This window comes from Macrobrachium rosenbergii, chromosome 57, assembly GCF_040412425.1.
Source record: "Macrobrachium rosenbergii isolate ZJJX-2024 chromosome 57, ASM4041242v1, whole genome shotgun sequence".
Classification (NCBI taxonomy): domain Eukaryota; kingdom Metazoa; phylum Arthropoda; class Malacostraca; order Decapoda; family Palaemonidae; genus Macrobrachium; species Macrobrachium rosenbergii.
This window is the reverse complement of record NC_089797.1, coordinates 6,199,974-6,213,779: the sequence shown is the minus strand read 5'-3', so window position 1 is coordinate 6,213,779 and position 13,806 is coordinate 6,199,974. Positions and strand designations below refer to the sequence as shown.

Genomic DNA, 13,806 nt, shown 5'->3' with positions numbered 1-13,806 from the left:
GTATGAAATAAAAATGAGGACTTTGGTTTGGAAAAAAGGAATCCAAACATTTGCACAAAATTCAGGTGAGATATTTATGCTCATTTTCGTTGACAAGGCGACAGTAGCCATATTTAAACGCATATCAGCAATATAATCAGTAATTAATATCATTTGACATGGATGAATAGGCCTAATGACAACCGCATTCATGCAAAGACAGAATTAGCAGAAGGCGTGTTGTGCCTACAAGCCAAGACGTCACACCGTCATTCGGTGGACTGCTAAATACCACCACAATTCACATCAGTGATGCCACAAGTTAAGTCTTAAGCAACATATATTCGAATGAAAGTGACGTAGAAGACAGAACTTTTAATAAAATAACGGGACGCGATAAACGTCTACACAGTACATTGTTAATTTAGATTAAAATATGTCTGAATGCCATGAGAGCTACCGGTTACACTTAATCTAATAACAACATTATTTGAAATGGTATTTTAAAATTAGAATTTACTATTGGATTAAAAAAAAGCATGTACGAAAAGGGCGCATAGTGTCCTTTGGCTAATTTTTTTCACATCAGATCACATTTTCAAAGGCTACATAAACTCTTTAAACCCGTTGTTAAATAAGCAAAGATATTGTTTCAAACTAACAGCGCAATCTCGGGCGAACAGTAACTTAAAAGTTTCTCTAAGTAATACATTAACACACTGAATATCAACAACAGTCTAACTGCTTCTTTTTCTACCAATGGAAATTAGAAAGCAAGAGGGGCGAAGAATGATAAACCGGGTACGTAAAAGTGCAAAGAAGAGGAAGAAGAAGAAGAAGAACAAAAACAACAACAACAACGACGAGGTAGCCCCTAACCAGGGTCCATAATCAACGGAAGAGAAGGAAGGAAGGTAGGAAATCCTTGGTAAATCAAATGGTGCCTAAAGACAAACATAAGGTAACAAAGGCAGCGTGCAGGTTTTATAGAGCAGGAAAGTGCATGAACGGTCAATCTCGTGAGTACTTGCATATGTGGAAAAGCAGGTTTTATACTAGAACCCCAAAACAGTCAGAACAGAAAAGTAGGCCTAAGCGCAGAATGGAAGTTTTTCAAAGAGGGGAACTACAAATATGACAGATACTGTTAATACTTTCACAGTATCAGAAACCAGAATAGGGCTATAGTACGAGGAAAGGAAAGAAACATAACGGGATTTCTAAATTTTGCTGGTCATTCCCATAACACGAATATATGATTGCGCAACTCCTTCCTTGTCAAAAACCGGCTCGCTCTTGTTATTATATAAACTTTTTTTTTCTTTCTCTAAACATTGAAGATGAGATTACTGTATATTTTCGTCACGACCGATCTAAGTGCATCGTCCTCTCTCTCTCTCTCTCTCTCTCTCTCTCTCTCTCTCTCTCTCTCTCTCTCTGCAAGAAGTTTGCATGGAAATGTTAAATACCTCTTTAAAAGCCCATTTCCAATCAAATAAGCCATTAGCATAGTCGAAATAATAATAAAAAATTAAATAGTCCCGCCAGTATTACCAGGTCAAGAATTCTCTTCTGTTTAATTAAACCACAGTAATATGTCCGTAAAAATGTGTCCAGTTGCCCTTGATATTATGCAAAATCTAGCCCTTGTGACTTCAAGAACCAGTAATTGCCAGAAGTAGAACATGTAAGATAACTATTCTCTTTCTGGGAATTAAGTCATTTACCTTGTTGTCTCTTGCTTCTCTTTATGACTCAATGTCACTTGCAACAAACCGAAAAGATCTGTTGGAAGTTCCAAACATAGCTTTGTTTTTCGCAAGGGTGAGTCTAAATTGAAACTGGTTTCAGCTCACTCAATCCGGTTGTGTGACCTGGGTGTTGTACACGTGAACGCATTTCCGGTATCTGTTGGTCTATGCAGTGCATTTGCATCCGATAATAATATCATTTATATCAATACAACTGAAGCGTGATCAGTTGGAGCTATTATTAATCTTGGAGCAGACTATACTTCATTTTACGGACGAATTATTGTTTAAATACTCTTTGGTAAAGTAATAGTTACATTTTAGCGTAGGTTAGGCCAGTAGCGAGGAGGCTACAGTGTTATATAGCCAGGTCTGCAAAGTACTGACTAATTTTTCTTTATTAATAAACAGCAAAATAGAGACGTGATGAACCAGCGCTATAAGAGTTATACTGAATCACATATTTGAAGAAGTAAGGTTTTCATTTACTGATTGTTGTAAAGTGATCACTGTTAGGTTTAGCATCAGTCTAGGTCTAGGTGTATAGCAGTGTTATGACCCAGTGATATGACTGGCGCACATTTACATTAATATCGTGAGGAATTCCTTTCGACTTGCATATCAAGAGAGAGAGAGATAAATCTACAACCTGAATCCACCTGTGAAAATTGTCTTTCACGAGCATGGCGTTCAAACTCATTAGCAATTATACGAAATCGATATATGTATGAATATACATAAAATATACAGTTTTACTTGACTAAATGCAGTACGTATGCAGCTGCCGACTGGAGGAAGGAAAATGCTGCGCATAGCAACAGGCATTCGGCCAAGGTGCAGGCACGAGATGTCTGGAATACTAGCTCGCGTCTGAGCGCCTCAATTTCGACCAGGTGATGAACGGTGCATATGCTCTCCTTAAGTTTCTTAACCGATAAACAGCAAAAGTATTCGGTAATTTATTCAGTGAATTAATGCCTCTCAAGCAATGTTATATTCTATCGAGCTGCAGCGCTTCCTGCTTCGGGCCTAGCAAGTGAAAACCAACGGTACATTATTGACTCCTGAGTCTTGGTTCTTGGGGCGGCGGTGGGTGGACTTTGATTTAATATTTTACTATAAGTAGGACTTAGGGGGCGTTAGGGGAGGTGATAACCACCCCTAGCTGGCCAGGCTTAGGTCATTCTTCCAGGACTCTTCTTGGGGAAAGCAAGCACTTTGGTGCTTGTTGGCAACGTTCTATCTGACGTTTTCACAGCTCTTCGTGCAGGAAAGCAGTTACAGAGAGCAGTCTCGTGATCACTGAGTAATTACTGATTATTGTGGAGCTTCTGTTCCAAAAGTGAGTTAGATTTTCCTTATGCCAATTTATTTTCTTTTGAACTGTAATGGCAAATAGTCACTTTGACCTTTATTTAATTACTCATTGCTAATTTATTTTTATAGGCAAGTGAAAGAAATAGACCCATGTGCTTTTGGGAAAATTTCCATGTTTAACTAATATGTGTCAACACGTGTCAGAATTTAAGGAATTAGTTGCGTTTTCTTCTTAAACTAAATAAGCACAGGCTCCTGTTGAACCAGTATAAGAACTTGATTGACAGAGGATCAAAATTGTACTCTGCACCACTTAATATCAGCTCATTTTTGTAAGTTAGCCTAATGGATAGTAGTAATTAATGAAGAGCATGCTAGGTTTAAGGTCATATGCTTATATTTCACATAACTTCAAATAATTTTCAAAAGGGAAAATATTAAAGGGTGAGAATTTTTCTTATTTTATAACTATTGGCCTAGTTAGAAAAAACCTATAGCCTACTTTTTTTTTTTTTTTACATTTAAACCTATTTTGTTATTTATGGTCTTGCAGTGGTAACAGAAGGTTGATTATATATATATTTATTTATATATATATATATATATATATATATATATATATATATATATATATATATATATATATATATATCACCCACATTCTTTATATAGTCTAGTGGCCAAACTATTTTCCTTTTCACCGGCTCCTCTGTTGCTCGTGAGAAGTTTCTCCAATTTTACACATACCCTTTTATTTTGTATTTTTCCCCTCATATGGTACAAGATTTCATCTTTCTTTTCAGTATTAATCTCACGGAACAGAAATTTTCTTATTAAATTCTCGTCCTTGCTCTCACCTTTCTTTTCTCTATTCCGACCAAATGACAAAAATTATTAGACCTACATTTTCACAGATATTGAAGCTGATTCTTTCTCTTATGTGTCTATGAATAATATGCAATTTCTTGCTCTGGAAAATAACTGATGTGTAAGTAGTGTCGTCTATTTGTTCTTTAGGTTTTCGTTTCCATTTCTAATGGCTTTGTAAACTTACTTTATCTTTACTTAGCATTCATGAAAAGCTTCAAATACCACCTAATATTGAGTATAATTTACCTTTGGAATAACTTGCAATCAAAGGGAAGTATGTGTGTGTGTGTGTGTGTGTACTGGCCAGATTTCTAACGTATACCTTCTGGGTTTGACACCGAGGAAACAGGGACATTAATCTCGTTATCAACCCTAGCAATCAGTTATCAAGGTGGAGACGGCTGATTTATGAGTTCAGAACCTGAATTCAACGGGAACATGTAGAGCAGAATTGAAATCACTTCTGTCTCTCTTGATATGCTTTTGACATTTCAATGTACTCCCCTTCCTTACCCGGCTGCATTCTGTTTACTCTAAATTATTGAGATTGCTTCAGTTTTTACGTCTTGTTTAAGATCAAATCTTTTTGACCACCATTATAATAAAGCCCAGCGGGCTTTTAGACTAAAAAGGAAAAAAAAAAGTAGTTTGCCTGATACTGCCAATAGGCTTAGAATCTTGCTCGCATTCCATGGAAAATGGTTTTGGGTGGGGGGATTGGGGGGCGGGGTCCAAGAAGTTGTACCCTCCCGTACGTAATGCATGTATTTTTTTTTTTCCAGATGTTCGCCCCTAAATCTGGGCTGGGGTTCGTCGTAGCCGCTCTCTTGAGTCTGCTTCTAGGAATCTTCATCGGTCAGCGCGGCAGTTCGCAACTGTTTGAAACCGGCCATCTCAGAGTGAAGTAAGTATTGTCTTCCCCCGTAGGTTGATCAGTGCCGTCAGTGCATCTCACGGGGTGCACTGTAGGCATTGTTAAAGGTTCTTTGCACGGTCCCTTTGCCCCTTAGCTGCAACCCCTTTCATTCTTATTACTGTACTTCCGTTCATATTCTCTTTCTTCCACCTTAATTTCCTCAGCCCTCTCCTAAAAACTGTTTCATTGTGCAACTGCTTCGAGGTTTTCCTCCTGTTACAGTACCTTTCAAACCTTTCTACTCTCAGTTTCCCTTCCAGCGCTGAATGACCTCAAAGGTCCCAACGCTGGGCCTTTGGCCTAAATTTTATGTTCCATTAGCTGTATCCAGTTACAAACTTTCGTTCAAAGGGTCCATGAGAGAGAGAGAGAGAGGAGGGTGTTTATTTGCTTTCCTGCAAGTTTCAGGTCACCCAGAGACAAGGTGTATTACCAGTAGGTTTCCGTTGCTAGGGCGAAGCTCCCACACACACACCCCACCTCTCTTCTCCCTCACTCACCCTCAAGAAGAATAAGAGAGAGAGAGAGAGAGAGAGAGAGAGAGAGAGAGAGAGAGAGAGAGAGAGAATCAGCTGGCAGGAGAAGTTTCCAAATCTGCTCTGGCATATGCTGCAATGGCTCCACTTTTAGTTGTCAAGATTTACCTTGCCATAGAAGAGGGAGATTCTACCTGAAGGGGTACTGGTTTAACCGTGGCAACTACATTCCGCCATAGATCTTGCCTTGGCGTGCAAGCTAAAGGCCTCAATCATTGGTTTGGACTTAGGTTACGAAAAACAGTTCTGTAATCACTCCTTTCTTTGTAGCAGTACTCAAAAAGACTCCTCTCCATCTCAACCTGAAGAACTCTTGTCATAGAACCTGTTATATTCTCCGTCAGTTCCTGCTTCTTCTGTAACCTCGATTTCAGCTCATGACTTGTCCAGTATTTCCCCCAGTAAGCTGCTTTTGATTCTGTCTGGTCAAACTCTTTCATCTTAGTAATACTCATGACATTATTTTAATAGATATTGTCTTTTTTAGGTTATAAATCCATTTATGTATAGATGCAGGTATTAGGAGCACTGTCAGAAACTTGTTAAATGTGCTTAAAGACTGCAATATTTTTAGCAACACTTTTAACCTATGTGATGTTTTCTTCACACTACTTTTTTATTAGCATTTATTATCAAAGACTTTATGCACATTTTCACATTCATCTCTTAATTCTATTGCTGAGAGAAGAAGTCTAATCGACTGTATTAGTTCTATTGACCTGTACACCCTAATGTTCCATTTTCTTTGAACCCCTTCTTAGGAGATGCGACTCCCAGGTCGGCAACGATGAGAAGAGCCAACTTCAGAAACTGGTCGAGGACAAATGGGAATCGGAACAGCACTTGAACAAGGAAATACTCGACCTCATCAACACCACCAACCTGAGGAACGACTTGAAGTGAGTTTAAAACTTCAGCACAACTTAATGGCCATTGTTGATACGTTAAGTATTAGTGAGTGTCCTGTGCTGGAGATTGTGAGCACATGATGATGGGTTGGTATGTAAGGTAGAAGATGCAAATATTACCCTACATGATAAAGGAGTTAGAATGAAAGAGCATTAATTTGAGTAAATGAATTGTCAGGGCGGAAGACCTTTGAGGCAACCACTTAAAACTGACTGCTAATGCAGTGACAGAAAACTGTACTAACTGGGCACTGCTGTGACAGTTGCTTATGGTATCAATGCTCCATATTCCAAGACTGAAGAGTATCCAATGAAAGGTTGCAATCCACTGATGTTGGGCCAGTTCATTTATTGAGGACCTCTACCACAGTAGTACTAAGTGGTACATCCTGTCCATTGCTAACCTAGGAATTGCTGATGCCTGTATTATAGAAATACTGTGTCCCTAAAGCAGAGGAGTGCCTAGTAGAAAGAAATGGCCCCTAGAGGGCAGATGAACCCCCTTTCCTGGGGCCAATGGCAACCTCACTTCTTCTCCCTTGGTATGTTGGGCATGAGGACGATGGGGTGATGATTGTAAGAATTAATTATTACATAGCATTACTTTGTATTACTTTCTATACTCGTGATAACTCCATTCCAGAGAGCTATCCAGCAGACCTAAACTGGCAGGAACAGAGAGAGACAACGAACTGGCCAGGATGATCCAGCAGAGGTTCAACGAATCAGGTTTCGACTCGTCCGAACTCGTCCCATACGACGTGCTCCTCAGCTACCCTAATCAGTCGAACCCTAACTTGGTAAGCAACTGTTTTATCAGAGAACTAATTGAAATTAGCGGTTCGTGTTTCTAATCAGTCCAGTATTGAAAGTTGACAACTGGTTGGCTTTCTCATATTTCTTTCAATCTTTCAGATCACAGTTCATGACGGCTCGGACAACGTCGTGTTCACGAGCAAATTCAAAAGAAGTTTTGCATAAGGACGACGGAGATCCGGAGTTCGTCCATTCTTACGCCGCCTACAGTCCACCAGGTAACTGACTTTTCCTAAGCTGACTGTTAATGAGTTGGTGGGAATCGGAGTAGTAAATAAGAACTGGAGTATATTCAAATACTATAAAAGTACTTGGTCATTCAGGAAGAGTGCAAAATATAGTAGTGGTCCAGAATATGTTAGTGACCTCCTTTCACTTCTTACCATGGAGAGAAAAACCTGATGCTAAAATGTTATGATGATATTGATGGTGATGATGCTGATGAAGAGTTGCAATAGCGGGAACAAGGACACTATTATTAATTAGTCGTATTTTATTGTATAGATCAGAATTTTACTGTAATCCTCTAATTTCTGAGTGTTGAAGAATATTCATAGGAACTGCAGTAACCAGTCTCTAAAATTCACATTTTTTTGTAAATATAATTGCATAAATCGACAGTATATTCCATGCAGAGTAAAAATAAATTCATCACAAACAGAAATATGACAATCATTGGTCAATGATTAACCTTGCACCAGGACAGATGTACATACAGTTATACATGCACAGCCATGTTTTGCAGTGCACGTCACGCGGTGCACTGAAGGCATTACTTAGGTTCTTTTGCAGCATCCCTTCGGCCCATAGCTGCAACCCCTCTCATTCCTTTTTGTGGCTCCGTTCATATTCTCTTTCTTCCATCTTACTTTCCTCAAACCTCTTCTAACAATTGGTTCTTCGTGCAGCTGCGAGGTTTTCCTCCTGTTACGCCTTAAAACCTTTTTACTCTCAATTTCCGTTTCAGCACTGAATGACCTCAGATCCCAGCGCTGGGCCTTTGGCCTAAATTATGTATTTTATTCTATTCTACAAACAGAAATATGAGTACCATTTTGCAATAAGTAACCTCACTCTGGGTCAAACGTACATACAGTTATACATACATACCTATGTTTTTTTTTTAGTATAGTGTATACCCACATTTCTGTTCATCTCAAACGAATGTAAAATAATCATTATGACAACTGTCTCAACGCCATTCCTTGACTCCCTGAAGGTGACATCAAAACGAATCCGGGAACGGGCCCCATCTACGTGAACTACGCACGCGTGGAGGACTTCGACAAACTGGAGGAACTCGGGATTGACGTCACAGGACATCTGGTCATCGCTCACTTCGGAAAGATCTTCAGAGGGAACAAGGTCATTATTTGTGATTTGTGTGTCTATGTGCATGTGTGTTTGTGATGTGTTAGTGTTTTATGATTCCTGTATGTTTGTGGTCGTGTGACTAAAATTTTGACTTAATATTCGCTTCTTTTCATGACCACGAGAGTAAAAACAGTAAAATTATATAGACAAAATGATATAACACGCCACTTCTCTCACTGCCTTCAACTAATTCGTGATGCTTATAGTGCACAGCACTCAGTCAATCAATAATTGGCTGCGTAATTCAGAGTTTGACTGCAAACTTCCTCAAAAATTCCATAAAATGGGCTTTTGGAATGGTACCATGGATATAAGATATAAACCATTTTCTTCTCTGTCAGACATAGGCCTATTATGATATGTAATAGTACTCAAGGTTTTTTGCAGCTTGTCAGCCTAATATATGACAACTATCGTATTAGACATATACTTATCTTTAATCATGCAAATAGAAATAATGAAAGATCTACTTCCTCCCTGCTTTAAACTCTCTCTCTCTCTCTCTCTCTCTCTCTCTGTATATATATATATATATATATATATATATATATATATATATATATATATATATATATATATATATATATATATTTTCTGACTCACATCAGGAACAAACCCAGGTCATTCCAGTTGAAAGACCTGGGTTCGATCCCTATGTGAGTCATAAATTTAATTCTGTTCCACGTGTGATTGTGTATTGATACCTCTATCATATATACCTATATATATATATATATATATATATATATATATATATATATATATATATATATATATATATATATATATCAGGAGTTCATTTAAACAGGATATTATCTAACAGACTTTCATTCAAAAAAAGTTACAAGTTTTCCAGGACTATCTGGCCTCATTGTCTGGTAGCCACAATGTTTAAACAAATTCATGTTATTAATTGTATTAACGCACAGAACAATGTGTAAGTGATGTAGTCTAATTATATAAATAAATAAATATAAATATATATATATATATATATATATATATATATATATATATATATATATATATATATATATATATATATATATATATATTTGCAGGTGACCATCGCACAAGAGAGGAACGCAACAGGTATCATACTCTTCTCGGACCCGAATGACGTGGCTGCCAGAGGTACGAGTCCTGCGGACGTGTACCCCAACTCCTTCTGGGTTCCCGGATCAGGGATGCAGAGAGGAACGACCTTGGATGGACTGGGTGACCCTCTCACCCCTGGGTGGCCCTCCACAAGTAAACTTAAATCAATCTCTGACTGTTTCTCATCAGGAGGCCGATGTGAATGGCAGCCCGATGCAGTTGTCTAGCCAGGGAGAGCTAGGAAAATAGTGTAACTCAAACTTGCCCTCAGCTGATTTTGTAACACCCGTCAGGCCATCATTTCTCGCTCAGTGTAGTAATCACATTATTACCTCATTTTTTTTTCATTTCATTTTTTCGGTTTCTTTCATTGTGGCTTATAAACTTGTTTTGGTTGCCCATCCCACAGACCTCTAAATTTTAAAGAAAATATGTAGGGCAAATCGATGAAACATTATTATTATTATTATTATTACTATTATTATCATTATTATTATTATTATTATTATTATTATTATTATTATTATTATTATTATTATTTCCTTTTTTCACTTTTAAGTTTTCTGTACTGTAGAATCCTCAACACAGTGTTAACGATAATTATGGCTAGGTTCACATAATTGCTAAGTATTTTTCATTGTTAATAATAATGATAGTAATAATTCTTTTGTAATCTATAATAACAAAATCCAAGCGGATCTTTCTTGTTTGTCTGCTGCGGGTGAGGTCGGGGTAGGTAGGGGATCGGAAGCGTAGGCGAGACATGATACATCCACCCGCCTCCTGCAAACCTGTTTGTCTGCCCTAGGTGGGGGCAGGGTATGTAGATCATCGGGAGTGTAGGGGACACATGACACATCCACCCTCCTCCTGCAAACCTGTTTGTCCGGCCTAGGTGGGGTCGAGTAGGTAGAGGATCAGGAGGGTAGGGGAGACATGACGGGCAGCGCCAGGTTCCAGTGTGGTGTAGAGCAAGCGCCATCAATCTCATTTCATAATAATATAGGATAATCCTTTCGTTTTTTAAGTTCAGACACTTCCATTTATTTCAAACTTCTGCATAGTAATACTTGCTTTTGATCTCTCAACAAGGGGACGCCTACAGACTGGACGAAAGGGATGTCGTTTTGTCCAGAATACCCTGCCAGCCTATTGGGTATGACGATGCCAGGGAAATCCTAAAGTAAGTGTCTGTCTGTCTGTCTGTCTGTCTCTCTCTCTCTCTCCTCAAATATGACTTTGTTGGTGAACATTGTTTTGTCTGTTCTTGGAAGTCAACCCTGTTAGGGAAAATAGCTTAATATGAAATATCTTTGCCAGAAACATCTGGCAACTGTTCCAAATGTAAACAAACGATTCATCTTCTTCTTGTTGTTCACACTTATCCAGAAAGCTGGGCGGTCCAGCCCCTCCCGCAGGCTGGAAGGGAGGTATTAAGGAAGCTGGGTACAGCCTGGGCCCACAACTGTTGGACGAATTTCGGGACCACAGCATCCGTCTGCAGTCTCACAATTCGTTGCGCATAACGAGGTCATACAACGTCATTGGAACGATTAAAGGAGAATAGATTCACAATTGAAAACAATCTGAGTAATAAAATCACAATTATATAGTAAATATATTAAGTTTCTGTTAAAATGCATTTAACGTTATTATTATTATTATTATTATTATTATTATTATTATTATTATTATTATTATTGCAAGGTGAATACCCCAAAACTGATTATCAATAAACCATGTTCCCATTAGGTATTGGGAATATGGCAGTTACCACTTCCATAGTCTTACTTTAACTACTTAATCAAGAAACTTTCCAAAGTATAAGTTGCTTTCTCAACGACCTATCCTACTCCAGTCTCTCCTCATGACCGAACCATCTCAAAACATTGATCAAACCTTTTCATCTCTAATTTACAGGAATCTGCAGATGTCCCACCTTTCCAGTTCCCCTGACTCCATAAATACTGCATAGACAGTTACTGTCTATAACTTCAACCCCTTTTAACTTTCTTTCACATTCAGCATCAACACTTCACTTCCATAAAAGAGTGTTAGCACAATAATCCGTATATAGATTATTATTCTCACTCTCTTGGACACCTCTCTTTGCAGTCCTCTGGAAATATCCATCTCAGCGCTGAATGACCTCATAGGTATCAGCGCTTGGCCTCTGGCCTAAAATTCCATATTCTATTCAGCTTAGCTTAGCAACAGGGCAGATAAGAACAGAGTGGGCGTTTGTTTACTGTGCTTTAAGACAATCGTATCCATATCATTTGCTTTAACCGTAAATAATACTAAAGATTTTGATGGGTTCAGGTCACGAGCCTTTAAAGAATAATAGAAAGCAGTCTCTAGTAAAGAATATTCACTGCAAAGTTCAAACTCAATGTCCCCTGTCTCTCTTTAGGCCGATGTTGCTGAGAGCTGTCAACGACCAAATGATGAAGCTGGAACAGACGTTCATTCTGCCGCCTGGACTTCCAGGCCGACCCCTGGAACGGTAAGTAAATTAAAACAGGTCTATTGAAGTATTTTTCCTTGAGATTATCTTACACTAAAAGGGATTGATTCAGAGGTCTATCTAGCCTGAACTTGTTGGATCAATATCAGAATGACAGTGACTTTATACACGCAGCTATCGCCTGTCAAATTAGTGACGAATTATCATATATATATATATATATATATATATATATATATATATATATATATATATATATATATATATATATACATGTTATCAGGTTATCTGACAACTTTTATTCCCACAACCCCCAGGGGCAGGAGAACTTACCTAGGGAACAGTTGGCATCACTGACGGCTCATGACCGAAGGTTCCTCCAACAGCCGCCTCTCTCTCTCTCTCTCTCTCTCTCTCTCTCTCTCTCTCTCTCTCTCTCTCTCTCTCTCTCTCTCTCTCTACTTTACTGAGAGACCTCCTAACCTAAGTGTGTGTGTGTGTGTGTGTGTGAATCAAACCCCAGAATACAAAAAAATAGACATTTATTTTGCAAATCTAACAAAGGATAGGCAAACGAAAAATCATGTGTTAGGTAATAAATCCCAATTCCACTACGTCCCAAAGCAAAATAAGACTGTTGCAAGAAATATGTAGGAACTAACTCGCTCTTTCCACAGAGCAATCCCAAAATCCACTACATAAGTTTGTCCGTAATCTGTCAAGAAAACGCATAGTCACTGCGGCCCCAGTTTCATTCCCACGAGGGGCTATATGCCATATTAAGGTTCTGCCTCACCTAAAACGTTCTGCAGTGGACCAAGCAATGCCCATTAGACCAAAGTTCAAATATATAATGTGCACAATAGAAAATATCCCATAAAGGCAAGTATTAGTCACTGCAAGTCAATCAGGTCTGAAATGCAAAATCATAAAGATTAGTCATTTTCCTAAGATTTCTACCCACTTTCAGCAAATGGGAATTCCAATTCCCAGTGTGTCCTAAACACTTCCGACAGTTATGACTTCACACAACCCAATAAAATGACTTTCACAAGAGCGCATTGCACCAATCGCTTTTCACAATGTACACACGAACATACACTTCATTGGGCACACCTAGAAATCCAGCTCAAACCCACCCGGGACCTCGGCGTTCCCGGGCATCAGCGACCTCTTCTTCAGAATCAACACTTCGAAGGACAAAGTCAAGAAAGAGCAGGGGAAGGAGACCCTGCGTCGCCATATTTCTGACGTCACCATCGTCCTCCAGAGAGCAGCCAGATATCTGGAAGATTTCCAGTTTATCTGAAGAGTTTGTTGCGGTTGAATCATTCAGACAACGTTTAGGTTATGATATATTCTGGTTTGATTTTTTGCTTTTGATTAGTTTAATTCTTTAGTATTAAAAATGTGCATGCATTGTTTTAAACCATGTTGAAAAATGAGAAATTTGCCTAAGAATCTTCTGCCAAATAGAATCCCCTTTAGAATCAAGCAACTGAATAGTAGGTGTGTGCGTGTGCGTGTGTGTGTGTGCGACAGTATGTCTGTCATGACAGATTGCAGTATGGTATATGTGTGTTTGTGTTTAAATGCAGTATGATTGTCGTGGCAGAGATTGCAATCTAGTAAAATCAGAGCCTCTATCGGTAGAAACTCTAGTAAGAATTGCAGGCAGGTTCACCAAGTGTTCCTACTATAGGTTTAGCTTTAGCTTGCTTTATGCCAGCACTGGTTCTTGCTCTTGGGCAGCCCGTAATCTGTCATATACTGT

General features: G+C 38.6%; 1 pseudogene; it reads left to right on the top strand.

Annotated features, from left to right (window-relative positions):
- Positions 1 to 295: 295 nt before the first annotated feature.
- Positions 296 to 11,132, top strand: LOC136836986 (glutamate carboxypeptidase 2-like; annotated as a pseudogene).
- The last annotated feature ends 2,674 nt before the right edge of the window (positions 11,133 to 13,806 follow it).